Source organism: Heterocephalus glaber, unplaced genomic scaffold (genome assembly GCF_053883595.1).
Source record: "Heterocephalus glaber isolate CG9 unplaced genomic scaffold, H.glaber_assembly_v1.0 deba00001532, whole genome shotgun sequence".
NCBI lineage: Eukaryota > Metazoa > Chordata > Mammalia > Rodentia > Bathyergidae > Heterocephalus > Heterocephalus glaber.
The window spans coordinates 34,327,250-34,352,458 of NW_028258330.1; the positions used below are offsets into that span (position 1 = coordinate 34,327,250).

Below are 25,209 nucleotides of genomic sequence, written 5' to 3' on the forward strand. Positions count from 1 at the left end.
TGGAAGTCCCATTTGACCCTGCTATTCCACTGCTGGGGATCTTCCCCAAAGAATTAAAAGATTCTTACCACAGTGATATATGTTCACCCATGTTCATAGCAGCACAGTTTGTAATAGCTAAAAGTTGGAAACAGCCCAAATGCCCATCAACTGGAGACAGGATAAGGAAAATGTGGCTTTTTTATAAAATGGAGTACTACTAAGCCATAAAAAGTGAGAAATTAGAGACATTTATAGCTAAGTGGATGCACATTGAGGCAATACTCTTAAGTGAAATAAATTGGACACACATGTATAAATACTGAATAGTTTCTCTGGTGTGAGAAACTGAAAGTGTAAATAAGGACTAAATGTATAATAGGTCATGTGAAATAGGAAGAAAAGGGGCAAAGGGGAAGGAAGTGGGAGGGCTAGAGGAAAGGATAGAAGGGAATGGGATTAATATGAGAAAATGGAAAAATAGGAACAATACCTTTGTAAATAGGGAGGAATGGTGGGGTTGAAGGGAGGACTGGGCAAGGTTGAAAAATAAGAACCAAGAGACTATGTAAAGGTGCAAATTTCCAATGCTGAATGTCATTATATTGTATACCTAAAATGGACCAATGATTAGAATGAATAATCAAAAATGTAAAATAGGAAGAAAAGGTCCAAAGGGGTAGGGGTAGTGGCAGGGGCAGGGGAAAGGAAAGAAGGGAAAGGAAAAATGGTGAGAAATGGAAAAAATGGAAATAAAGTCTTTGTAAATAGGGAAGGGTGGAGGGCATGAAGGGAGGGCTAGGAATGGGGAAAAAATAAGAACAAAGATGCATTATGTAAAGGTTCAATTCCCAATGAGAAATGTAATTGTGTTGTATACCTATAATGTACCAATAAAAGAATTTAATGAAAAAAAAAGGTTAAATTACAATGGACTCAGGAGAAATCCGGAGGATCTTCAATACCTACTTCAAGAACCTATACACTAATAAGATGGAAAACACAGAAGAAATGGACACATTCCTTTATTCATATGAATTACCAAAGTTGAACAAAGAAGACCTAAAAATTCTAAACAACCAAATATCAATCACTGAGATTGAAAAAGCAATTAATAACTTACCAACAAAGAAAATCCAAGGCCCTGTTGGCTTCACAGCTGAATTATACAAGACATTTAGAGAAGAACTATTGCCACTACTGATTAAACTCTTCATTAAAATCAAAGGGGAAGTAATACTGCCAAATTCATTCCTCGAACCAAGCATCAAACTGATCCACAAAGCCGAGAAGTCCCTACCAAAAAAGAGAACTATAGGCCAAACTCACTAATGAACACAGATGCAAAAATCCTTAATAAGAAACTGGCAAATAAAAAGCAGAAGATCATCAAGAATATTATACACATTCACCAAGTGGGGTTCATCCCAGGGATGCATGGGTGGTTCAACATGTGCAAATCAATAAATGTAATACACTATATCAATAGAGCCAAGGACAAAAACTCTATAATCATCTCAATAGATGCAGAAATAGCATTCAACAAAATCCAACATGCATTCTTGATTTAAAAAACCCTACAAAAATTGGAATACATGGTCTCTATCTCAATTTGATAAGAGCCATTGATGAAAACCCAACAGCCAATGTCTTACTAAATGGCCAAAATATGAAATCCTTCACAGTAATATCAGGAACAAGACAAGGATGTCTACTATCACCACCCCAGTTCAATATAGCTTTGGAAACAGACACAGCAATTAGACAAGAGAAAGAAATAAAAGGAATAAAGATAGAAAGTGAAGAAGTCAAATAGTCATTATTTGCAGATGATACAATACTCTATATAGAAGACCCCTGAAACTCCACTAAAAGTCTTCTACACTTAATAACCAAATTCAATAAAGTACATGGATACAAGGCCAAAACATAAAAATCAATAGCCTTCCTGTACATGAACAACAGACTCACTGAGAGAGAAATGGGCCAAACAATTTCTTTCACAATAGCATCCAAAAAATTGAAATACTTAAAAATCAACCTAATGAAAGAAATCAAAGACTTCTACTCTGAAAACTATAGCACTCTGAAAAAAGAGAGCAAAGATGATATCAGAAAATTAAAAGACAACCCTCGCTCCTGGGTAAGTAGAATCAACATAGTGAATATGCCTATACTTCTAAAACTGCTATATAGAGTTAATGGAATTCCAATTGAATTTCCAGCAGCATCCTTCACAGACCTTGAGAAAACAATCCAAAAATTTATTTGGAACAAGAAGAGACCTAGAATGGCAAAAGCAATTCTAGGGAATAAAGACAGGTAGGGGGTATCACAATCCCCAACTTGAAAATGTATTACAAATCTACTCTCATAAAAGCAGCATATTACTGGCATAGAAACAGACCTGAGGACCAGTGGAACAGATTAGAAGATGCAGAAACAACTCCAGACACACTCAGCCACCTCATCTTCAAAGAAGGAGCCAAACACCTTCACTGGAGGAATGATAGCCTTTTTAACAAATGGTGTTGGAAAATCCTGGTTTCAACCTACCAAAGAATACAAATAGACCTATATCTCTCACCATTCAGTAAACTAAAATAAAAGTGGACTAAAGATCTAAATATTTAAAAAGAAACAGTAAAGTGGCTGGAAGAGAAGATAAGTAGAACACATGAAGACGTTGGCATATGAAAAGATTTTATGAACAAAATCTCAGGTGCACGTGAGATAGCACAAACAATGAATAAGTGGGATCTCTTATTAAAAAGCTTCTGAACAGCAAGACAAACCACCAACATTGAGAAGAGACAACCCACAATGTGGGAAAAAATTTTCACCAGCTGTTTGTTCCTCAGAGAAAGGTCTACTACCTATAATATATAAAGAACACTTAAACAAGTCAGACCTCTAAAATTAAAGACCCAATCCAATAATGGGCATCTGAAAAGAACAGAATTTTCTCAGAAAAACAAGTAGGAATAGCAAATAAACATATAAAAAAATTGTTCAACATCACTGGTCATTTCAGAGATGCAAATGAAAACAAAACTGAGATTCCACCTCACCCCAGAAAGAATGGCTGCTCTCATGATATCAACCAGTAAGAAATGCTGGTTCGGGGTGTAGAGAGAAAAGAACCCTTCTTTATTATTGGTGGGAGTGTAGACTGGTGCAACCATTGTGGAAATCAATGTGGAGATACCTCAGAAACTAGGATGGGAAATCCAATTTGAGCCAGCTATTCCTCTGTGAGTATCTTCCCAAAGAATTAAAAGAATCATATCACAGTGCTATATGTGTACCCATGTTCATAGCATGCCAGTTTGTAATATCTAAAACTTGGAAACAGCCCTACTGCCCATCAACTGGAGACCGGATAAAGAAAATGTGGTTTGGGGGCCCAGGATTTAGCTCAGTGGTTCCCCGCCTGCCTTGCAAGTGGAAGGTCCCAAGTTCGTTCCGTTACTAAAATTAAAAAAAAAAAGAAAAAGAAATTTTTTTAATAAAATGGAGTATTACTCAGCCATAAAGAATCAGAAACTAGAGACATTTATAGCTAAACGGATGTACATTGAGGCCATACTTTTAAGTGAATAAATAGGACGCACATGTGTAAATACCAAATAGTTTCTCTGGTGTGAAAAACTGAAAGTGTAAATGAAGACTAAAAGGAATAATAGATAATATGAAGTGGGAAGAAAAGGGGCTAATTGGAAGGGAAAATGAGAGGGGTAGGGGAAAGGAAAGAAAGGAATGGAATTTATATGAGAAAATAAAAAATATGAAACAAAGTCTATGTAAATACAGCAGGGTAGAGGGGTTGAAGGGAGGGAAGGGAAATGGGGAAAAAATAAGAACCAATATTGATTATGTAAAGGTGCAAATTCCCAATGATGAATGTCATTATATTGTATATATAAATGTACCAAAAAATTAACAAAGAAGTTTATGACATCTGCAGAAAGATACAGTTTGACTCACTCATGTGAAATTTGAGCCCCTTTTATTTCATTCTTTTTCCCAATTGCTATGAGGAGAACTTCTGATACTATGTTCAACAGAAGTGTTGAAAGTTGCCATCTTTTTCATCTTCCAAATCTTGGAGAAATGTCTTAAATTGCTCCAGATTGGGTATGAGGAAGGCTGTTAGGTTTTTTCTTTTTATATGTAGACTTCTTGTGTAGAGTCACATTCCCTCTGTACTAAATCTTTTGAGAACTTTAAAAGCTGTTGAATCTGGAAATGGGGTTAAAAGTGTCTTTATTGGAAGGAGCTGCTCAACAACAAAAGATTAAACATGTCAATTTTAATAAATTTCAAAAAACGACAAAAATGTTTATTTTGGTATAGGTTTTATCTTTATTGCAATGGTCATTTTGGGTTTTTTATCTTTCATTTGATTAATGTGATGTTTCTAAAGGCCCAATTTCCCATGAACTGGTGACTGGATAGAGATGTGGGTTTTTTTTTTTTTAATAAAGTGGAGTACTACTCAGCCATAAGGGATGAGAAATTGAAGAGATTTATAACTAAATGGATGCACATTGAGGCTATACTATTAACAGAAATAAATGGGACACACATGTGTAAATGCAGAGTAGTTTCTCTGGTGTGAGGAATGGAAAGTGTGAATAAAAATCTAAATGTATAATAGATAATGTAAAATAGGAAGAAAATGTCCAGATGGGAAAGGGAAGGAGAAGTAGGAGGGGTAGTGGAAAAGTAAGAATACAAAGGAATAAATATGAGAAAAGGAAATAATGGAAACAAAGTCTTTGTAATTAGAGAGGGCTGGAGCAGTTAAGGGAGGGCAGGGGAATGGGGAAAAAATAACAACCAAGATATATCACACACAGATACAAATTCACAGGGATGAATGTCATCATATTGTGTATCTAAAAGGTACCAATAAACTTAATGAATTTTTAAAAAATTAATATATTGATTTTGATTCAGAAACTATGTTTTTAGTTGGCCTAAGGTTGATAAATATTTTGTCACAATATTATTTAAATAAATAAATAAGTAAATACACACAAACACAGTTGGTGTGGAGTGTTATGGGTTCCACATTTGCAGAATCAGTCAGATGCCAAAAGAAAATGTTCAGATAATTTTACATCTGTTCTGAACATGTACAGCATTTATTACACTGTTCTCTAAACAGTATAGTATAGTACCCATAACACATTTTGTGCAATTCAATGCATAGGCTCATATATTACTTTAGGTATTACTACAAATATTTAAAGTTTTGTCTCTACTTGACACTTGCATTTCCACGCCGCTCACCTTTCCTCAACCTAACACTAATGCAGGCTTCCTACTCCCACCAGAGTAGATCCCCTAGAGGCTCACAGTGAATTTTGTACACCTCAAATCATCAAAGGCACTTCATTTCTTCAAACTAATTTACTAACAATGTCACCAAAGAATACGTTTTCTTGAAATAGGGACCTCTTCTCATATATTTCATTTCTCATGCCATATTATTCAGAAAGTCAAGACTACTGGGAGTTCTTGAAGCATTAGCACATCCTTCAGGAAGAAATTTCTACCTTTGAAATTAAATGCTGTTATGAGAAAGCAATAATTAGGCAACTATGTTAAGGATCCATGGGAGTCTATTTTGAAGAAAGACAATGGAACTACTTTAATCTCCAGGAGAATGAGGTTGCTTTTTATAAACAGCTGAAAAGCTTAGAAAAACTAAAGGGATAATTGGAGAAAACCAATTTGTTTTTAATTATAGTTACCTTCTGGGAGATAAAAGTGGCAGAAAGTTTCTCTGCCCTAAAGTAGCATGTTTTCTTAAAGACTATTATGATATTATAATTGCTTGAATGAGATGGTTTGACAACTCAGTCCCCATGGTCTTAGAAAACTTAAGCTCCCATAATCCGCAAGGCAAACCATCTTCTAAAGTCTTACAGACAGAAGCTAGAAATTCCCTGACTGGAGCATCCCCCTGGAATTTCCTAGAAAAAGTCACTGAGAGAGAGAGCAAGCTCCCAGAGAAACATGGATTGCCATGGCACTATCTGAGCCATGTATCCTACATGGGCTGAGATGGGTGTGGTGTAGAGCAGAAGTTAACAATGAAGGAAATTTTTTATTAGGCTTGAGCATTAGGGCTGCGAAACTATAATAATGTTTCTCCAGGGGTTGTCTCCTTATTAGCCACTTGAGCACCACCTGTGAACTTGTTAAACATGCACAGTCTTGGCCTCCATCCCAGACCTACTACATGGACTGATAGATACAAAATTTAATTACCAAGCTTTAGATCCAATGCATTAACCTTCATTGTTTCCCAAACATAGGAAAATTTTAAGCTGATTTCTGGAGTTATAAATCACAAGCACATCTGAAGTACACTTTTATACCCTGGCAAGTTGCCTTAGAAGGAATGAAATCAACCCCTGACTGTATATATCCTTTTTGGTTCAAGTGGGAAGATTCTTAAAACTTAAGGAATGTGGACTACTTCAAGGATATACTACAGAGGGACTGGATGGAGTTGTGTGCAGAATGATCACATGCCTCCTCTACCTGTGGTCATTGCCTGTGATCTATGGCTGTCCTTCCTGTGCTGGATGCAGCAGGTAATACATATTGCTCTGTCCTGTGATCAACAAGGACCCCACAAAAGAAAAGCACAGTGAGCAAGTGCTGTCCCCCTGGTGTGACAGGGAAATGCCCTATATGTGTATTTGACCAAGCAATTCAAACATCTCTTCCCGCCTACTACCCAACAACTTGAGAGTAAAGTAGAGTTATCCTTCCTTTTCTGGAAAATAAAATGGATATTTTTGGTTTGGGAAAGGCTGTACCAAAATGAAATGAAATGAATCAAGTTATAGAACACATAGCTCAGAGCCTGGAATCTAGGAATCTCTCGAATACAGTTCATGACATTGTGTTTACCCTCATCCTCCTCCTGTTTTTCTTCATCCCCTTCATAATCCTTTTGGAATGGTGGGGAATAGTGCAGAGGGGCCCAGTTTAAGCTTTTGTGGGTGAGATGTCTATGAAGTGCAACAAGTGTAGGAGGAAAACAAAAGTGAATGAGTTATCTGGGACCCTTAATCCAACACAGGACAGGAACTTCATATAGCTCTGCATAGCTGAAATTTTTTCTGTTACTAATCCTTCATCAGTCTACCAGACCCTTTTAATTTTTTAAAGATTGAAGAGCTCATACTTAAGAAATATTTTATAAATACAATGCAACAAGTTACATACAATGCATAATTCAGATCAAGCTACTTGGGAATCCCTCAATATCGGTTCCAGATATTATGGTTGTTTTCATCTTCATCGTCACCATCATACCACTTCTGAGGCACTGAGGAAACTGTTCACAGACACTCATATTCTGCTCTCATAGATTAATGTCTATGGAAAACAGGAAAAGTGTGAGAGAGAAGGGAAACTTTGAGTGAGATTTTGGGTCCCTCAGAACAACCAAATATCCAAACTTCATAGTCTTCATAGCTGAAATTGTGCACAACACTGTAATTCCATCTCACCATGCAAACTTTTATGTATCTCTTCATAATGTGCACCAATTGCTCCAATCGTCCTTTCACCAGCCTTTCTCCCTTTCAACATTTACTGGATTAGATTGTGTCTCTACTGCTCTACCTGTGTTCATTGCCTGTGATCTATGGCTGTCCTTCCTCTACTGGATGCAGCAGGTAACACATATTGCTCTGTCTTCTGATCAAAGAAGAGCATGGTGAGCAAGTGATCTTATGTAAAAAACAAAACAAAATGAAACAAAACTATGATCCCAATTCCCACACCTGATGGACAACCAGTGAAGTTTCTAGAACAACCCAGAGAATCAACCATGTCAGATAAGGGCTTCCTGTTTCACACAATCGTGAAGGAGACACAGCAATGATAAAAACTGGGCTGAAAACATCCAGGAGAAATCCTGGGAGAAGAGGTTGATTGCAGACTATTTATTATAGGAAATTGGCAGCTCAGTGCACACATCTTGTAATTACTCAAGTTGGTCCATGTCATATCCCTAAGGACTTCTGAAATGTAATGGAAGTTAAAGCAAAGAGGAGATAGAAGATGAATATCCAGAAAAGTTTTTGGATCTTCTTTACTCAGGAAGAATTTCAAAGGTACTAGTAACTTTTAAAATTTTTCTTTTCAAAAAAAATTCTCAGCTTTTTTTTTTCTATAGTTCAATGTGTTAATATACATATAAGTAAATGGATTATTTTAACTACTGTCAAGCAGAATTTAGAAACATACCTTATAATGTAATTTTTGCACAATCCTCAATCATAGCAAACTCCAGAAAGCTTTCTCTTTATTAAATGAAATTTGCACCCATGTGCAAAACACTAAATTCCACATTCACTGGAACAGTCATGATTGTATTATGAAATGTCATATGAAATTCAAAGCATCAAACACCTGAAATAGTACAACAAATGAAGCAGTAATATTTGTGTGCTCAGTTTTACTACATTTCCCAATCTACATTCCAAATGGATAATAAAGTTCCTGGAATTAGACTGTCCCACTCTGTAGCTTCATCAAGGTGCTACTGAAGTTCTTATTCCTCAGGCTGTAGATGAAGGGATTCAGCATGGGGATGACCACAATGTACATCAGTGAGGCCTACATGCTCTTGCTGGGAGAATATGATACAGCTAAATTAAGGCACAAATCAAGGCCTGATCCATAAAACAGGCAAACAACTGACATGTGAGAACTACAGTTAGAAAAGGCTTTGTACCTTGTACGTGATGACGAGATTCTCAGAATGCTGGACACAATTTTAAAGTAAGAGAAAATGATCCCTGCCATGGAAAAAATCCAAATATGACACTAGAAAAACATGTGACAAAGTTTTGGATTAATGTATCAAAACAGGGAAGCCTAAGGAGCTGAGAAGGGTGACAGGAGAAATTTGCAACTTTGACATCCTTGAATCAAGTAAGTTGTAAGGCAAGAAAATTGTGCACTTGAGAAGCCAAAAAGCTAGAAAAGACAGAGACCAATATTCACACCACACAGAGGCAAGAATTCATTATAACTACATAATGCAGGGGTGGCAGATGGCCACAAAATGATCATGGGCCATCACAGTCAGAAGCATGTCATCCATACACATGCAAATAATACAGAAATTCATCTGCATCAGGCAGCCCACATAGGAGATAACACTGCTGTAAATGTGGATCTCCACAATCATCTTAAGGACTGTAGTGAAGATAAAATAGATGTAAGCCAAAGATAGTTTGGAGTGGAAGTTCATGGGCTTGTGGAGGTGAGAGTCATAGATAACGGCCAGGATGATGAGGAGATCCCAGAGAGTGTGACCAGGAAAATGGACAGAAATATTCCAAAGAGGATGGGCTTCAGGTCTGGATCTCTGAGAAGCCCACAAGATGGAATTTAGAAACACTTGTGTGATTGTATATTTCAATATTTTTTGAGCAGCCTTATGAAAAGAAATTTCACTGTAAAAATGAAACAGGAACACATATTTCATATTTTGAATTGAAACAGTCACAAATAAATTCCTTACATTCAAAGACTAAAATGTTCAGCAATATTTCTCAGTTCTGAAAAACCCAATTCCTCAAGGGTTTTTTCATTATTTCAGTTTTTGGGGGGAGGATACCAGGGATCAAACTCAGGTCCTTGCCCTTTTGAGGCAGGCGGCAGAAACACTGAGCTAAGTCACCAGCAATTATTTCTTTTCTTGGTAACCACCTCCATCTATGCCCTCCTACTTTACAGATGCTGCACTGAACTCTGTTAGGAGACCAAAATCATTAGAGTTCAGAAGTCCATAATTCCAGTAATATAAAGTTAGCTCTTTTAAGAACAAAGAATAGAAAATTATGCCATCCTTCTTTAAAAAGTAATACTATTGGAAGAAAATTTTAAAAACAATCAAACATATCTTCTTTAATTCTCGTAGTATGGTACCAATTCACCTGACTTGGGGTATCTACAAACAGTATAAAATCTAGGTCTACAGTATCTGAAAATTAAATGAAATATTTCATAATCTGAACACATTCTGTTGAGCCAATTACCTCATGCAAATTTTTAATCCTTCTTTTTCTGATTTCCCTCTTTCAGAATTATGAGTTACCTCAGTATTTTATGTTATTTAATATGTAATTTATCATTTTCTCTGATCAACACAATTTGTGTAAATCAAAGTAAATACATGTAGATAATGTGATTACATATAACTATGAAAGTGACATTCAAGCAATACTATTTATGTCAATACTTAATTAGCGATAATAAGCATATATGAGACTTTAAATTTTCATGGTTTTATTTTATTTTTAATTTTTAAATATTTTATTAAGCTTATTGGTACATTCATCAATGACATTCATCATTGGGAATTTGTAAATTTATATGATAAATCTTGGTTCTTATTTTTTCCCCATTCCCCAGCCCTTCTTTCAAACTACACCTCTCCCTACTTACAAAGAATTTGTTTCTATTTTTTATTTTTCTCATATTTTTTCCTTTCCTTTCTTTCCTTTCCTCTACCCCTCCCAGGTCCCATTACCCTTTAGACCTTTTCTTCCTAGTTCACCATATCTGTTATAAATTTTGATCTTTACATTTTCAGTTTCTCACACAAGAGAAACTATTTGGTATTTACAAATGTTCACCCTGTTTACTTCACTTAAGATTATGACCTCAATGTGCATCCATTTAGCTATAAATGTCTCTTGTTTCTCACTCTTCAAGGCTGAGAAGTACTCCATTTTATATAAAAAAATGCATCTTCATTATCCAGTCTCTAGTTGATGGGTAATTGGGCTGTTTCCAAGTTTTAGTTATTATAAACAGTGCCACTATAAACATGTATGTGCATATATCACTGTGGTATGATTCTTTTAATTCTTTTGGGAACATGAGAATAGCTGGGTTAAATGAGACCTCTAATCCTAGTTTTTTGAGGTATTTCCATATACTGATTTCCACAGTGATTGCACCAGTCTACACTCCCACCGACAGTGGAGAAGTTTTCCTTTTTTGCCACAACCCTGTCAGCATTTGTTATTGGTTGATATTTTTCTTCTTTTTTTTTGAAAAGCTAACAATTCCTTATTTTTTTATTCCTGGTACCACTACAACAATTTACAGGGCAATATACTTGATATAATGAAAAGAAAAAGAAAAAGAAAAAGCTACAACAGATAAAAGACCTCAGGAATGTACATCCAATTGACATTACATTGCAATAATCAATACTTGCACTTTTTTCAAACTGTGGCTATGACAGTCCTGAACAGAAGGGTTTCCTGTTTAAGCTGCAGTAACTTTTCTGACTATGGATCATTGTTCCTTTTGTGGCAGATTTTTACAGTTCCACTAATGCATTTGGGGTGACTGACTGTCTCAAAGTACCCTGCAGCTTTCCTGACAACTCCTCTCTCTCTCTCTCCTGCTAAGAACTGTAGCCCTTTTCTGTTGTTTTTTAAAACCTTCTCCTGCCATATCCACCACTTCCACCACCAGATGCATAACCACCACCATAAGGACTACCAGAGCTTCTTCCACCAAAACTGCCCCCTTTCATGGGTCCATAATTTGATTGCTGTTGACCACTATAATTTCCAAAGCCATTATAGTTTCCACCTCCACCACAATTATCACCACCAAAATTTCCTCCTTCATTGTAACCATCATAACCTCCTCCTCCACCATATCCACCATCTTGATTTCCATATCCTGGTCAATGAGCACCATAGCCTCCTCTACTGCTGTAACCACTGCCATAGTTTCCACCATCACCTCCAAATCCATTATATCCACCATTACCTCCTCCATAACTACCTCCACTGCCACCACCTCCACCACCCATAGCCTCCTTTTCCACCAAAGTTTCCAACATGGCCAAAATTCCCTCCACCATCTCCAAAGTTTTCACCACGACCCATAAAGTTGCCAGATCCGCCTCCATGATCTCTTTGTGATCCATCAGACTACATCTCTTGTTAGAAAGGGCCCTTTTCACTTCACAATTATGCCCATTAATAGTGTAGTATTTCTGAACAACAACTTTATCAACTGTGTCATGATCATCAAAAGTTACAAAAGCAAATCCTCACTTTTTCCCACTCTGGCTGTCTTCCATAACTACAATGGTTTCAATCTTGACATACTTTTCAAAGGAGTCTCCCAAATTATATTCTTCTGTATCTTCTTTAATACCACCAACAAAGATTGCTTAGTTCCTTGATAGTAGCCACTCCTTCTTTAGTGAGGTGGAATCTCAACATTGTTTTCATTTGCATCTCTCGAGTGACCAATGATGTTGAACATGTTTTTCATATGTTTATTTTCTGTTTCTACTTGTTTGGCTGAGAAATGTCTCTTTGTTTCAGATGCCCATTTTTGAATTGGGTCTTTAAATTAGGGAGTTCTGATTTTTAAAAATTCTTTATATATACTAGATAGTAGAACTTTGTCTGAAGAAGAGAAGGTATAATCTTTTCCCATATTGTGTGTTGTCTCATCATGCTGTTAGTGGTTTGTCTCATTGTGCAGAAGCTTTGTAATAACATGACATCCAGGTTTTCATTTTTTTCTGGTAGTTCACCTGTGGCTGAGATTTAGTTCATGAAACCTTATTCTATGCCAATGTTTTCAAGAATTCGACTTAACGTTTCTTTCAGCCGGTTTAGTGTTTTTGTTTTAATATTTAGATCTTTGATCCATTTCAATTTTAGTTTAGAGCATGGTGAAAAATATAGGTCTAGTTTTAATCTTTGGCAAGTTGAAACCCAATATTTCTAGCATCATTTATTGAAGACTCCAATTAGGGTGTTTGGCTCCTTTGTCAAAGATGAGGTGGCTGAGTGTGTTTGGAATTACTTCTGAATCTTCTAATCAGTTCCACTGATCCTCAGGTCTGTCTCTTTGCCAGTTCCATGCTGTTGTTATCACAGTAGCTTTATAGTATAGTTTCAAGTTGAGGATTGTGATACCCCCTACATTGTCTTTGTTGCCTATAATTGCTTTTGCTGTTCTAGGTCTCTTCTTACTTCAAATGAAGTTTTGGATTTTTTTCTCAAATTTTGTGAAGTATGCTGTTGGAATTTCAATTGGAATTGCACTAAATCTATATAGCAGTTTTGGAAGTAAGGTCATTTTCACTATGTTGATTCTTCCTACCTAGGAACAAGGGACGTCTTTCCATTTTCTGATAGCCTTGTCAATCGTTTTTTCTTTTCACAGTGCAGTAGTTTTCAGAGTAGAAGTCTGTGATTTCTTTCATTAGATTGATTCCTAGGTATTTTAGTTTTATTGGATGCTACTGTGAAAGGAGTTGTTTCTCAGTTTCTCTCTCAGTGAGTCTTTTGTTCTTGTACAGGAAGGCTATTGATTTTTGTGTGATGAATTTCTATCCAGCTACTCTACTGAATTTAATTATTAAGTGTAGAAGACTTTTAGTGGAGTTCTTTTGTTCTTCTCTATAGATTATCATGTCACCTGCAAATAATGACAAACTTCTTCATTTCCTTTTTTCCTTTTATTTCTATCACTTGTCTAATTGCTGTGGCTAATGTTTTCAGAACTATAATGACAGGAGTGGTGATAGTGGACATCTTCATCTTGTTCCTGATTTTAGTGTGAAGCATTTTTCAGGTTTTGACCATTTAGTATTATATTGGATGTTGGTTTTTAATAGATGGCTTTTATTAAGTTGAGATAAACACCATGTATTCTAATTTTCTGAAAGTTTTTTTTTTTTTGTCATGAATGGGTGTTGGGTTTTGTCAATCACTATTTTTGCATCTATTGACAAGATCATATGGATTTTCTCCTTGGTTCTGTTAATATAGTGTACTACATTTATTGATTTATGTATGTTCTTCCATCCCTGGGACCCTGGGATGAATCCCACTTAATCATGTTGTACAATTTTCTTGATTATCTTCTTCATTCTGTTCGTAGGATCTTATTGAGGATTTTTGCAGCTATGTTCATTAGTGATACTGGCCTATAGTTCTCTTTTTTGGTTGAGTCTATCCATGATTTGGGGATCAAGGTGATGCTTGGTGAGTTTGGGAGTATTGCTTCCCTTTCAATTTCATTTAAGATTTTAAACAGTAGTGGCAGCAGTTTTTCTCTAAATGTCTTAAAATTCAGCAGTGAAGCCATAAGAAACAAGGCTTTCCTTCATTGGTCAGTTTTTAATTATGTTTTCTATTTTGTTGATTGATATTGGGTTGTCTTGAATTTTTTAATTCTTCTTCATTCAATTTTGCTAATTCATATGTATCTAGAAATCTGTCCATTTCTTCTGGGTTTTCCATCTTATTGGCATATAGATTCACAAAGCAGGTATTGATGAACCTCTCGATTTCTGCTGAGTCTGATAATTTCACCCCTTTCATTCCCAATTGCATGGATTTGCTCCTTTTCTTTCCTTTTTTTGATAGGGATGGCTAAGGGTTTGTCAATTTTATTCATTCCTTTTAAGAACCAACTTTTTACTTCATTGATTTTTTTGTATCATTCCCTTAGTCTCCATTGTATTGATTTCAGCTCTGATCTTTATAATTTCTTCCCTTGTATAAGCTTTGTGTTTGTCCTGCTCTTCTTTTTCTAGAAGCTTGAGGTTCAGCATAAGGTTGTTTATTTGAGTTTGCTCTGTTTTCCTAATATCAGTATTATGAATTTCCCTCATGAAACTGCTTTCATTGTGTCCCATAAATTATGATATGTTCTATTATGATCATCATTTAATTGTAGAAACTGTCTGATTTCTTACTTTTCTCTGTGACCCATTGGTTTTTCAGGAGTGTGTTGTTTAATTTCAGTGTGTCTATGAAGTTCTTGTGGTTTCTTTTGCTATGGATCTCCAATTTCATTGTACTATGATGTGATAATATACAGGGAATCAATTCAATTCCTTTGCATTTACTTAAACATGTTCTGTAAGCAAGTATGTGGTCTATTTTGAAGAATGATCCCTCTCAGCTAAAAAGAAGGGGTATTTTTATTTTCTTTGGAGGAATACACTGTAAACATCTGTCAAGTCCATTTGTTCAAGAGTTTGGTTGAGTTTTAGTATTTCAGTGTTTATATTTTGTCTAGGTGATCTATCTGTTTGTGACAGTGGAGTATTGAGGTCCCCAACTACTATTCTATTAGTGATTATTTCATGTTTTATATCTAATAATATTTGTTTTATATACTTGGGTGCACTATTATTTGTGCATATATATTTATGATTGTCATCTCTTCTTCTTTGATTGTTCCATTCAAGTTTTAGTGGCCTTCATTGTCTTTTTTTATTAGTGTTGTTTTGAAATCCATTTTATCTGCAAATAGGAGAGCTACTCCTCCATTTTGGGGGATTCCTGTTGTATAGATTATTGTTTTCCACCCTTACAGACTATGAGTTTCTTATTAAATGAAGTGTTTCCTCTATGCAACATATTTTTTTTATTCTTAAGTTCTTTTATTGGTACATTTTAGATATAAAATACATTTACATTTGTCATTGGGTGATTGTACCTATACATGATGTATCCTGTTTCTTATTTTTCCCCATTGCCTGTGTGCCCTTCACCCCCACCAAACTTCCCTGTGTACATAGACTTTGTTTCCATTTTTTTTTCCTTTTCTCATAATTGTTCCTTTCCCTTCTTTTCTTTCCCATTTCACTCCCATCACCCCTAACCATTTGGAATTTTCTTCCTATTTAAAATTATCAATTATTCATTTTAAACATGTTAAACCTTACTTGCACTTTCAGTTTCTCATACTAGAGAAACTATTCGATATTTACACCTTTGTGTCCTATTTATTTCACTTAAGAGTATGGTGTTGATATGCATCCATTAGGCTACAAATGACTCTAGTTTCTCATTCTTTATGGCTAAGTAGCACTCCACTTTATAAAAATAAATCCACATCTTCTTTATCCAGTTTCCAGTTGACGGGCACTTGGGCTGTTTCCAACACGTAGCTATTACAAACTGTGCCATTATAAACATGGGTGCACATATATCACTGTGGTATGATTTTTAAAATTCTTTTGGGAAGATACCCAGCAGGGGAATAGCTAGGTCAAATGAGATCTCTAATCCTAGTTTTTGAGGTTTCTCCATACTGATTTCCACAGTGGTTGCACGAGTCTGCACTCCCACCAGCAATGGAGAAGGGTTTCATTCTCCTCACACCTCCACCAGCATTTGTTATTGGTTGATTTCCTGATAGCAGCCATTTTATCTGGGGTGAGGTAGAATCTCAGGGTTGTTTTTGTCTGCATGCTTCAAATGACCAGTGATGTTGAAAATATTTTCATATATTTATTTGCTCCATTTACTTCTTGTTCTGAGAAATGTCTGTTCATTTCAGATGCCCATTTTTCAATTGGGTCTTTGAATTTGGGGGGTCTGATTATTTACAATTCTTTATATATTCTAGATAGCAGTCCTTTGCTGAGGTACAGCTGCTAAATTTTTCCCACATTGTAGGTCAACTCAGCTCTGTTGGTGGTTTCTTTTGCAATGCAGAAGCTATTTAATAAGATGAGATCCCAGTTTTTGATTCTTTGTGCCAGTTCCTGTGCTACTGATGTTTTGTTCATAAAGTCTTTCCCTATGCCAACGTCTTCAAGAGTTCTACCTAACTTATTTTCCAGCAAGTTTAGTTTTTCTGTTTTAATACTTATATCTGTAATCTACTTTGATCTTGATTTAGTGCATAATGATAGGTATGGGTCTAGTTTTAAACTTTGGCAGGTTGAAATCCAGTTTTTCCAACACCTTTTACTAAATAGGCTATCTTTCCTCCAATGATGGTGGTTGGCTCCCTTGTCAAAGATGAGGTGGCTGAGAATGTCTGGGGTTGTTTCTGCATCTTCTAATCTATTCCACTGATCCTCAGGTCTGTTCTTTTGCCAGTACCATGCTGGGGTTTTTTTTAATCACAGTAGCTTTGTAGTATAGTTCCAAGTTGGGGATTGTGCTACCCCCTGCCATGTCTCTGTTGCCTAGAATTGCTTTTGCTTTTCTAGGTATCTTCTGGCTCTAAATGAATTTTTGGATTGTTTTCTCTATTTCTGTGAAGTACATTCTTGGAATTTCAATCAGGATTGCACTAAATCTATATAGTAGTTTTGGAAGTATGGCCATTTTCATTATATTGGTTCTTCCTACCCAGGAGCAAGATATGTCTTTCCACTTTCTTAAATACTCTTTGATCTCTTTTTTTTCCATGTGCTATAGTTTTCATTGTAGAGGTCTTTTGCTTCCTTTGTTAGACTGATTCCTAGATATTTCATTTTTCGGATGCAATTGTAAAAGGGATTGTTTCCCTAATTTCTCTCTCAGTGAGTCTGTTATTTGTGTACAAGAAGGCTATTGTTTTTTGAATGTTGACCTTGTATCCAGCTACTCTACTGAATCTGTCAAATAAGTCTAGAAGTCTTTTGGAGGAGTTTTTTGGGTCTTATATGTAAAGTATTGTATCATCAACAAATAATGACAGTTTAATTTCTTCCTTTACTATCTTTATTCCTTTTATTTCATTCTCTTTTCTAATTACTGTGGCTAATGTTTCCAGAACTATATTGAACAGGAGTTGTGATAATGGACATCCTTGTCTTGTTTTTGATTTTAGCATCAAAATTTTCATTTTTTGACCATTTAATATGATGTTGAATGATGGTTTTTCATATATAGCATTCATCAGATTGAGATAAAGAGGTTCTATTCAGTTTTCTGTAGGGTTTTTATCATGAATACATGTTGGATATTGTTGAATGCTTTTTCAACATATATTGAGATGACCATATGCTTTTTGTCCTTGACTCTGTTAATATAGTTTATTACATTTATTGATTTATGAATGTTGAAACATCCTTGCATCCCTGTGATAAATCTTACTTGGTCAGGGTGTATGATCTTCTTGATGACACTCTGTATTCTGTTTGCCAGTAACTTCTTGAGGATTTTTGCAACTATGTTAATTAGGGAGTTTGGCCTGTAGGTCTCCTTTTGGGTTGGGTCTTTCTCTGTTTTTGGAATCAAAGTTACACCTGCTTCCAGGAATGAATTTGAAAGCCTTGATTCCCTTTCAATTTCCTTGATGAGTTGAAAGAGTAATGGCATTAGTTCTTCTTCAAATGTCTTGTAGCATTCAGGAGCAAAGCCACCAGGTCCCGGGCTCCTCTTTGATGGTAATTTTTTTATTGCATTTTCAATTTCACTCATTGTAATTGGGGTGTTTAGAATTACTATATCTTCTTCATTTAAATTTCACAATTCTTATGTATCTAGGAATCTTCCCATTTCTTCTGTTTTCCATTTTATTAGAGTACAGGTTCTCGAAGTAGGTACTGATGATCCTCTGGATTTCTGTTGGATCTGTTGTGACTTCACCTTTTTCATTCTTAATTGCATGGATTTGCACCTTTTCTTTCCTTTTTTTGATAAGGTTTGCTAAAGGCTTGTCAATTTTATTTATTCTTTTGAAAAACCAACTATTTGATTCATTGATTGTTTTATTGTTCTCTTAGTCCCCATGCATTGCTTTCTGCTTTGATCTTTATAATTTCCTCTCTTGTATGAGCTTTGGATTTGTTATGATCTTTTTCTAGGAGCTTGAGGTTCTGCATTAGGTTATTTATTTGAGTTATCTCTGTCCTAATATGGGCATCCACTGCTATGAATTTCCCACATAGAACTGGTTTCATCGTGTCCCATAGATTCCTGTAGGTTGTACTGGCAGTATCATTTACTTATAGAAACTGTTGAAGTTCTTCTTTAATTTTCTCTGTGACACATTGGTTGTTCAGGAGGTTGTTATTCAGTTTCAATGTGGTTTTTCAGGGTTTTGCGGTTTCTTATGTTATTGATCTCCAATTTTATTGCACTATGGTCTGATAATATACAGGGGGTAACTTCAATTCCTTTAAATTTACTTGATGTGTCCTATGAGCTAGCATGTGGTCTATTCTGGAGAATGCCCCATGTGCAGCCAAAAAGAATGTGTATTCTGATTTTGTGGGGTGGAAGAATCTGTAAAAATTTTTTAGTCCATTTGTTCAATGGCTTGGTTCAGTTATAGAACTTCATTTTTAATTTTTTATCTAGATGATCTGTCTGTTTGTGATAGTGGGATACTGAAGTCCCCCACTAAATTTGTTTTATTGCTTATTTGGTTTTTCATGTCTTTTAATATTTGTTTTGTATATTTGGGGGCATTCTTATTTGGTGCATATATATTTATGATTGTCATCTCTTCATCTTGGATTATTCCCTTCACAAGGATGTAGTGACCATCTTTGTCTCTTAATTATTTTTGGTTTCAAATCTACTTTGTCTGTAAATAAGATTGCTACCCCTTTTTTGGGGGGGGGGTTCCTCTGACATGGAGCACTGTTTTCCATCTTTTTACTTTCAGTCTATGAATTTCTTTTTGAGATAGGTGTGTTTTTTCTATACAGCATATTGTTGGATTTTACTTCTTAATCCATTCTGCCAGTCTATTTCTTTTGATTGTTGAATTTAGGCCATTAACATTGATGGTTATAATTGATAGATATTGGTTCATCCTTGTCATGATATTTTACTTTTGTTGGCTCTTTTATTTTTCCCACTTTCCCTTTAGTTTCTTAACTTGTCTGGTGACTTCCTTCTTTTGGACCTCATGGAGTTGTGACCTTCATTGTTTTTTTCCAGGATATTGTTAAAAATTGTTTGTTGTGCTGGCATGGTGTTCATGAAATTTCTCAGGTGTTTGTCATGGAAGTATCTAATTTCCCCGTCAATGTTGAAAGTTAATTTCTCAGGATACAACAGTCTAGGTTAGAAGTTATTTTCTTTTAGGGCTTGAAATACTTTACTCCAGCTCCCCTTGACTTGAGGTTTTGTGTTGAGAAGTCTGCTGTGATTTTAATGGACTTTCCTTTGTATGTGATTTCTTTTTTCTAACTGCTTGTAGGATTTTTTTCTTCTGTTGATTTTCTGGGATCTTGACTATTATATGTCTAGGTGTAGATTTTTTTTTTTTATCATGGCTAGTTGGAGATCTCTATGCCTCACTTATCTGTATTTCCAATTCTCTACCACTGTCTGTAATGTTTTCCACTATTACTTCTGTGAATAGATTTTTATGTCAATTGTACATTCTCCTGTTTTTTGTGGACTTGTATCAGTGTTATGTTATTCTTCTTTGCATCATCTAGCAGCTGCTGGATTGATTTCTCATGACCCCTTACTATTTTTAAGAAATCTCTATTTTCATGGTCTATAACTGTGATCCTGTTTTCTATATCTGATATTCTTCCTTCAGATTCCTTTAATCTGCTGTGGATACTTTCAATTGAGATTTTAATCTCCTGAATATCTGTTTGAATCTGTTTCATGGATTCCATTTCTTTCTTATGTTGAGCAATAATGGTTACCATTTCTTTCTTATGCTGTGCATTCATGGCTCCTAACATGTTTCTGAGCTCATCTATTTTTTTATCTGTGTCTGTCCTACAGCCTCTAATCTTGTCTTTTACTATGCTTGCCATCTTTGTAGTTATCTGGGAGATTATTTCTGCTTTGAATTTTTGCAGAACCTCATTCTTCTGTTTTGTAACATCCTGTGCTATCAGTTCAGGGTGTCCAGTTGGTTGATTATCAGAATTTTCCACCTCGTTTCCCCCAGAGCTTACCCTTGGTCGGGTGAAAGTCTGAGTTTGTGCCTTGCTTAAATGTCTTGTCATTTTTCTTTTTGTTACTGTCCTTGCTTTAATTCCTGGGTTGATGCATTGAAATTGCTTATTGTAAGTGCCTTTGTTGTTTTTAATTAGAACTGTATGGAATGCTTGCTTCTCAGGGGTGTCTTCCAGATATTGCTGGTCTTTAGATTTTGAGTTTCTAATGACTCTGCGGCTATCTCATTTTCATTATACCAGGAAGGATCACTGACCAGATCAATAACAACACCTTAGTCCAAGTGATATAATGAGCCACATTATAACATCAAGTACATCTTAGAAAATGACAATTTGTTGTAGTTATTAATCTATCACTTTTAACTGTGTGAATTAAATCAAAGTCGAGGACCAACCCAACATATGTTTATAGTGAATAAACTCTTTAATATAGCAACTTTATGCTTCAGGATGGGGAGTTATAAGGTGTTGGGTAGGGAGGGCTAGTTACGTAGAAATATAGGGGAAGGTTAGCAATGAGACCAGAGGACAAGGGCAAGAGAAGAAAAAAGAGAAGAAAAGAAAAAGAAAAAATCTGAATTAGGGCCAGAACAGGAACAAAAAGGGTGATGAAGAACAATGTGAGACAGCAAGAGAGTGAGTGTGATAGAGAGGAATGGAAATTGAAAAGAAAGAAGAAGAAAAACAAAAGAAGAGAAAAACAAAAATTTGCAAAGAGTAGGATCAAAATTAAAAATAATAGGAAGAAAAACAAACCAATAATACTAACTTTGGAAATAAAAAGTACAAATGAAAATGAAGGGCCTCCTTCAGGGTATGTCTCTGTGTCACAATAGATAATGTGGGCAGCAGTGTGCAGATGCAAGTCAGTGAGTCTCAGCAAGCCAGTCAGACTCATGCAATTCAGGCAGATTTCTGACTTCAAGTCCCAAGCTGACCTCCTTGTCCTCCTGTAGGGTTGAACTCTGCTAGGCTCTACTGCAGGTTCCAGCTGCCTTTTCCCTGAAGATAATCCAGGTTCCAATGGAATGTGGTGATCCCTCTAACTTACCCAGTATGGTGATCTGGTAGTCTGGTATCCCCTGTGTCTTTGCAATATGGAGTCAGGTGGCAGTACAGCCAAGAGGATGGGGGGGGGGGAGTGGTGTCCTGCAGGCACCTGTGCAGCTAAGTGGATCACTGTCATGGGAATGAGCTGGATGGAGCATGTTCCCTGCAACACAGGATCTCTCCGAGGCATCCGTAGATGTGCCTGGTGTGAGCTGAATGGGGCCTGGAGCATATTTTTTGATCTTGCTTCTTAGTCCATTCGCCAGTCTATTTCTTTTGATTTATAAATTGACACTATTAACATTGATTGTTATAACTGATATGTATTGACTTATCCTGCTCATGACCATTTCCTGTTGTTGGAATTTCCCCTTTTGCATTTTATTTCTTATCTTTCCTGATGTATTCATAGTGCTAGGCTATGTGCGGTTGTGAGTCACATTTTGTTTTTCAATGATATTGTTGAGAAGTTTTTGGAGTACTAGCTTGATATTCATGAAGTTCCTCACGTGTTCTTTGTCATGAAAATATCTTAATTCTCCATTGATTTTGAAAGATAGCTTTGTAGGGTACATCAATCTGGGTTGGAGGCTCTTTTTTTTTTCAGACTTGAAATACTTTACTCCAGGCTCTTCTTGACTTGAGGGTTTGTGTTGATAGATCTGCTATGTTTCTAATGGGCTTTACTTAGTATGTGATCTGTTTCTTTTCTGCTTGTAGTATTTTGTTCTTCTGTTGGGTTTCCAGAATCTTGACTAGTATATGCCTAGCTGTAGATTTTTTTATCATAGCTAATTGGAGTCCTATGTGCTTCACTTATCTGCCTGTCAAGTTATTTTCACTGTTTAGTAAGTTTTCTTCAAATACTTTTCTTAAAAGTTATTTTTATGTCATTTTAACTATCTCCTGTTTCTTTGCTGACTCCCATCAATCTTGTTATTCTTCTTTGCATTATCTAGCACCTGCTTGATTGATTTCCTATGTTACCTTGCTAGTTTTTTCAGTTTATTGGCACATTAGGTATACAGTTACATTCATATTGGGAACATGTACCTTTACATGATGTATGTTGGCTCTTATTTTTCCCCATTCTCCAGCCCTCTCTTCAACCCCTCCACCTCTCCCTATTTACAAAGATTTTGTTTCCATTTTTTCCTCTTATTTTTCCTTTCGATTATTTTCTTTCCACTACCCATCCCACTTCCCCTTTAGATATTTTCTTTCTATTACACATTAATGATTATACATTTTGATCCTTATTTATACTTTTAATTTCTCACACCAGAGAAACTTTTTGGCATTTGCACATGTGTGTCCTATTTATTTCACTTAAGAATATAGCATCAATGTGCATTCATTTTGTTATAAATGTCTCTAATTTCTCATTCTTTATAGGAGAGTATTACTCCAATTTGTTAAAAAAACAAAACAAAACACATCTTTATCCAGTCTCCAGTTGATGGACAATTGGGCTGTTTCCAAGTTTTAGCTATTACAAACTGTGCCACTATAAACATGGGTGATCATATATCACTGTAGTATGATTCTTTTAATTCCTTTGGGAAATACTCAACAGAGGAATAGCTTGGTCAAATGGGACTTCTAATCCTAATTGTTAGAGGTATCTCCATACTGATTTCCACACCAGGCGGACCAGTCTGCACTCCCTCCAACAATGAAGAAGGGTTCATTTCTGCTCACAACCCCACCAGCATTTTTTATTGATTTCTTGATAGCAGCCATTCTTTCTGGAGTGAGGTGGTCTGTAGCTATTTTTAAGAAATCTTTCTTTTCCACATTACTAATTGCAAATCTGTCTTCTATATTTGATATCCTGTCCTCACTCTGGCTCATTCTGCTGCCTAAATTTCCAATGGAGTTTTTAATCTCCTGCATATCTTTATCTATTTTATGGATTCCATTACTTTCCTATGCTGGAATTCCATCATGTTCTTCAGCTCCTCTATATTTTTTATCTGTCTGCTCTAGAGTTATTAATCATGTCTTTCTGTATGGACACCATCTTTGTGGTTGTCTGAAAATTATTTCTGAATTTATTTTCTGCTGATCCTCTTTTGTTCCCACTTCAGGGGGTCTAGGTGGTTGAGTTTCAGATTTTTCCACTAGTTGTACCTTGAGGTTGTGTTAGGTGGTCTGGAAGTCTGGTTTTGAGACTTGTTTAGATGTCTTCTCATTTCAACCATGGTAGTCTGCTGTGCCTTTATTGAGGTAATTCTCTCTTCTCCCATTGGGCTTTCCTTCTCAATAAGCCTTGGAGAGTCTTTCTCACTATTGCTCACCACTTTGGCAATTCTTGTGCCCAGAGTGATGGCCTTCTGCATCCTTGTTCTGGGCTGTTGTCCAGGTGGTCTTCTGACTGGGGCCTGTGTGCACTTACCAACGGTATCTGGGCAGGCCTTTGACTGGAACCTGTGCAGCTCCACAGCTGTTGTCTGCATAGGGTTCTGTCTGGAGTCTGAGCAGCCTCACAGTTGTTGTCCAGATGAGCTTCTCTCTGGGGTCTGCACACACCAATGGTGAACTGATTCATTTTAGGTAGCTATCTATTTTGTCCTTTATTTTCTCTTCCTTCTCCTCTTTACAAATAATGTGTTTCCCTTTCATTAAAATGTATCCCTCTTATTTTGGGGGGGTGAGTTTACAATACTCATAGGCTTCATGAACAGCAGAGCAGTGGTGCTTATCCTCTAGATCATCTTTCATTCTCCAATCAGGAGCCAGATGTGACACCACTAACATAAAATGTGGAATAAGTACACACTTCACCTATCACTGACTTAAAAAATAATAAAATGTAAGTGAAAATAAATTATTTATTATTTTTATTTTATAGAGGTTTACCCTTGTCAAAACCATCCAGTCTCAGCAAGATATCTTATAGGGACATTTTTCCGTAATGATTTTTTGTTGTATATTTTGTAGTGAATGGTTGAAACTGTTTCATTTTATTTATATTCATAAATTTCTTATTTAAGGATTAAGTTTCCTTAGTTAAGGACTAGCACCATATTAATGGAGCATTTTCTGAATGTCAGGAATTATTCTAAAACAGTGGTCCTCAACTCAAAAGTAAAAGAGGAACAAAAACCTCAAGATATATGTAATCTGATAAATTTGTTGGTCTGAGTCCAGAATGGCTGGATAATTACTGAAGTTGAACACAGAAGATATAATAATTCTAAACACCCCAATTAAAGTCAGTGAAATTGAAAACATAACTAAAAATTTACCAACCATGAAAAGTCCGGGTCCTGATGGCTTCACTGCTGAATTCCACAACACATTTATAGAAATATTGCCACAACTCTTTAAACTTTTCAATGAAGTTAAAAGGGAAACAATACTTCAAAATTCATTCCTGGAAGAAAATGTTACTTTGATTCCAAAACCAGAGAAAGACCAACCCAAAAAGAGAACTACAGGCCAATCTCCCTAATGAGCATAGATGCAAA

General features: G+C 35.9%; 1 pseudogene; it reads right to left on the reverse strand.

Moving 5' to 3' along the window:
* Positions 1-11,334: 11,334 nt before the first annotated feature.
* LOC101697864 (uncharacterized) lies at positions 11,335-24,195 on the reverse strand (annotated as a pseudogene).
* Between the last annotated feature and the right edge of the window lie 1,014 nt (positions 24,196-25,209).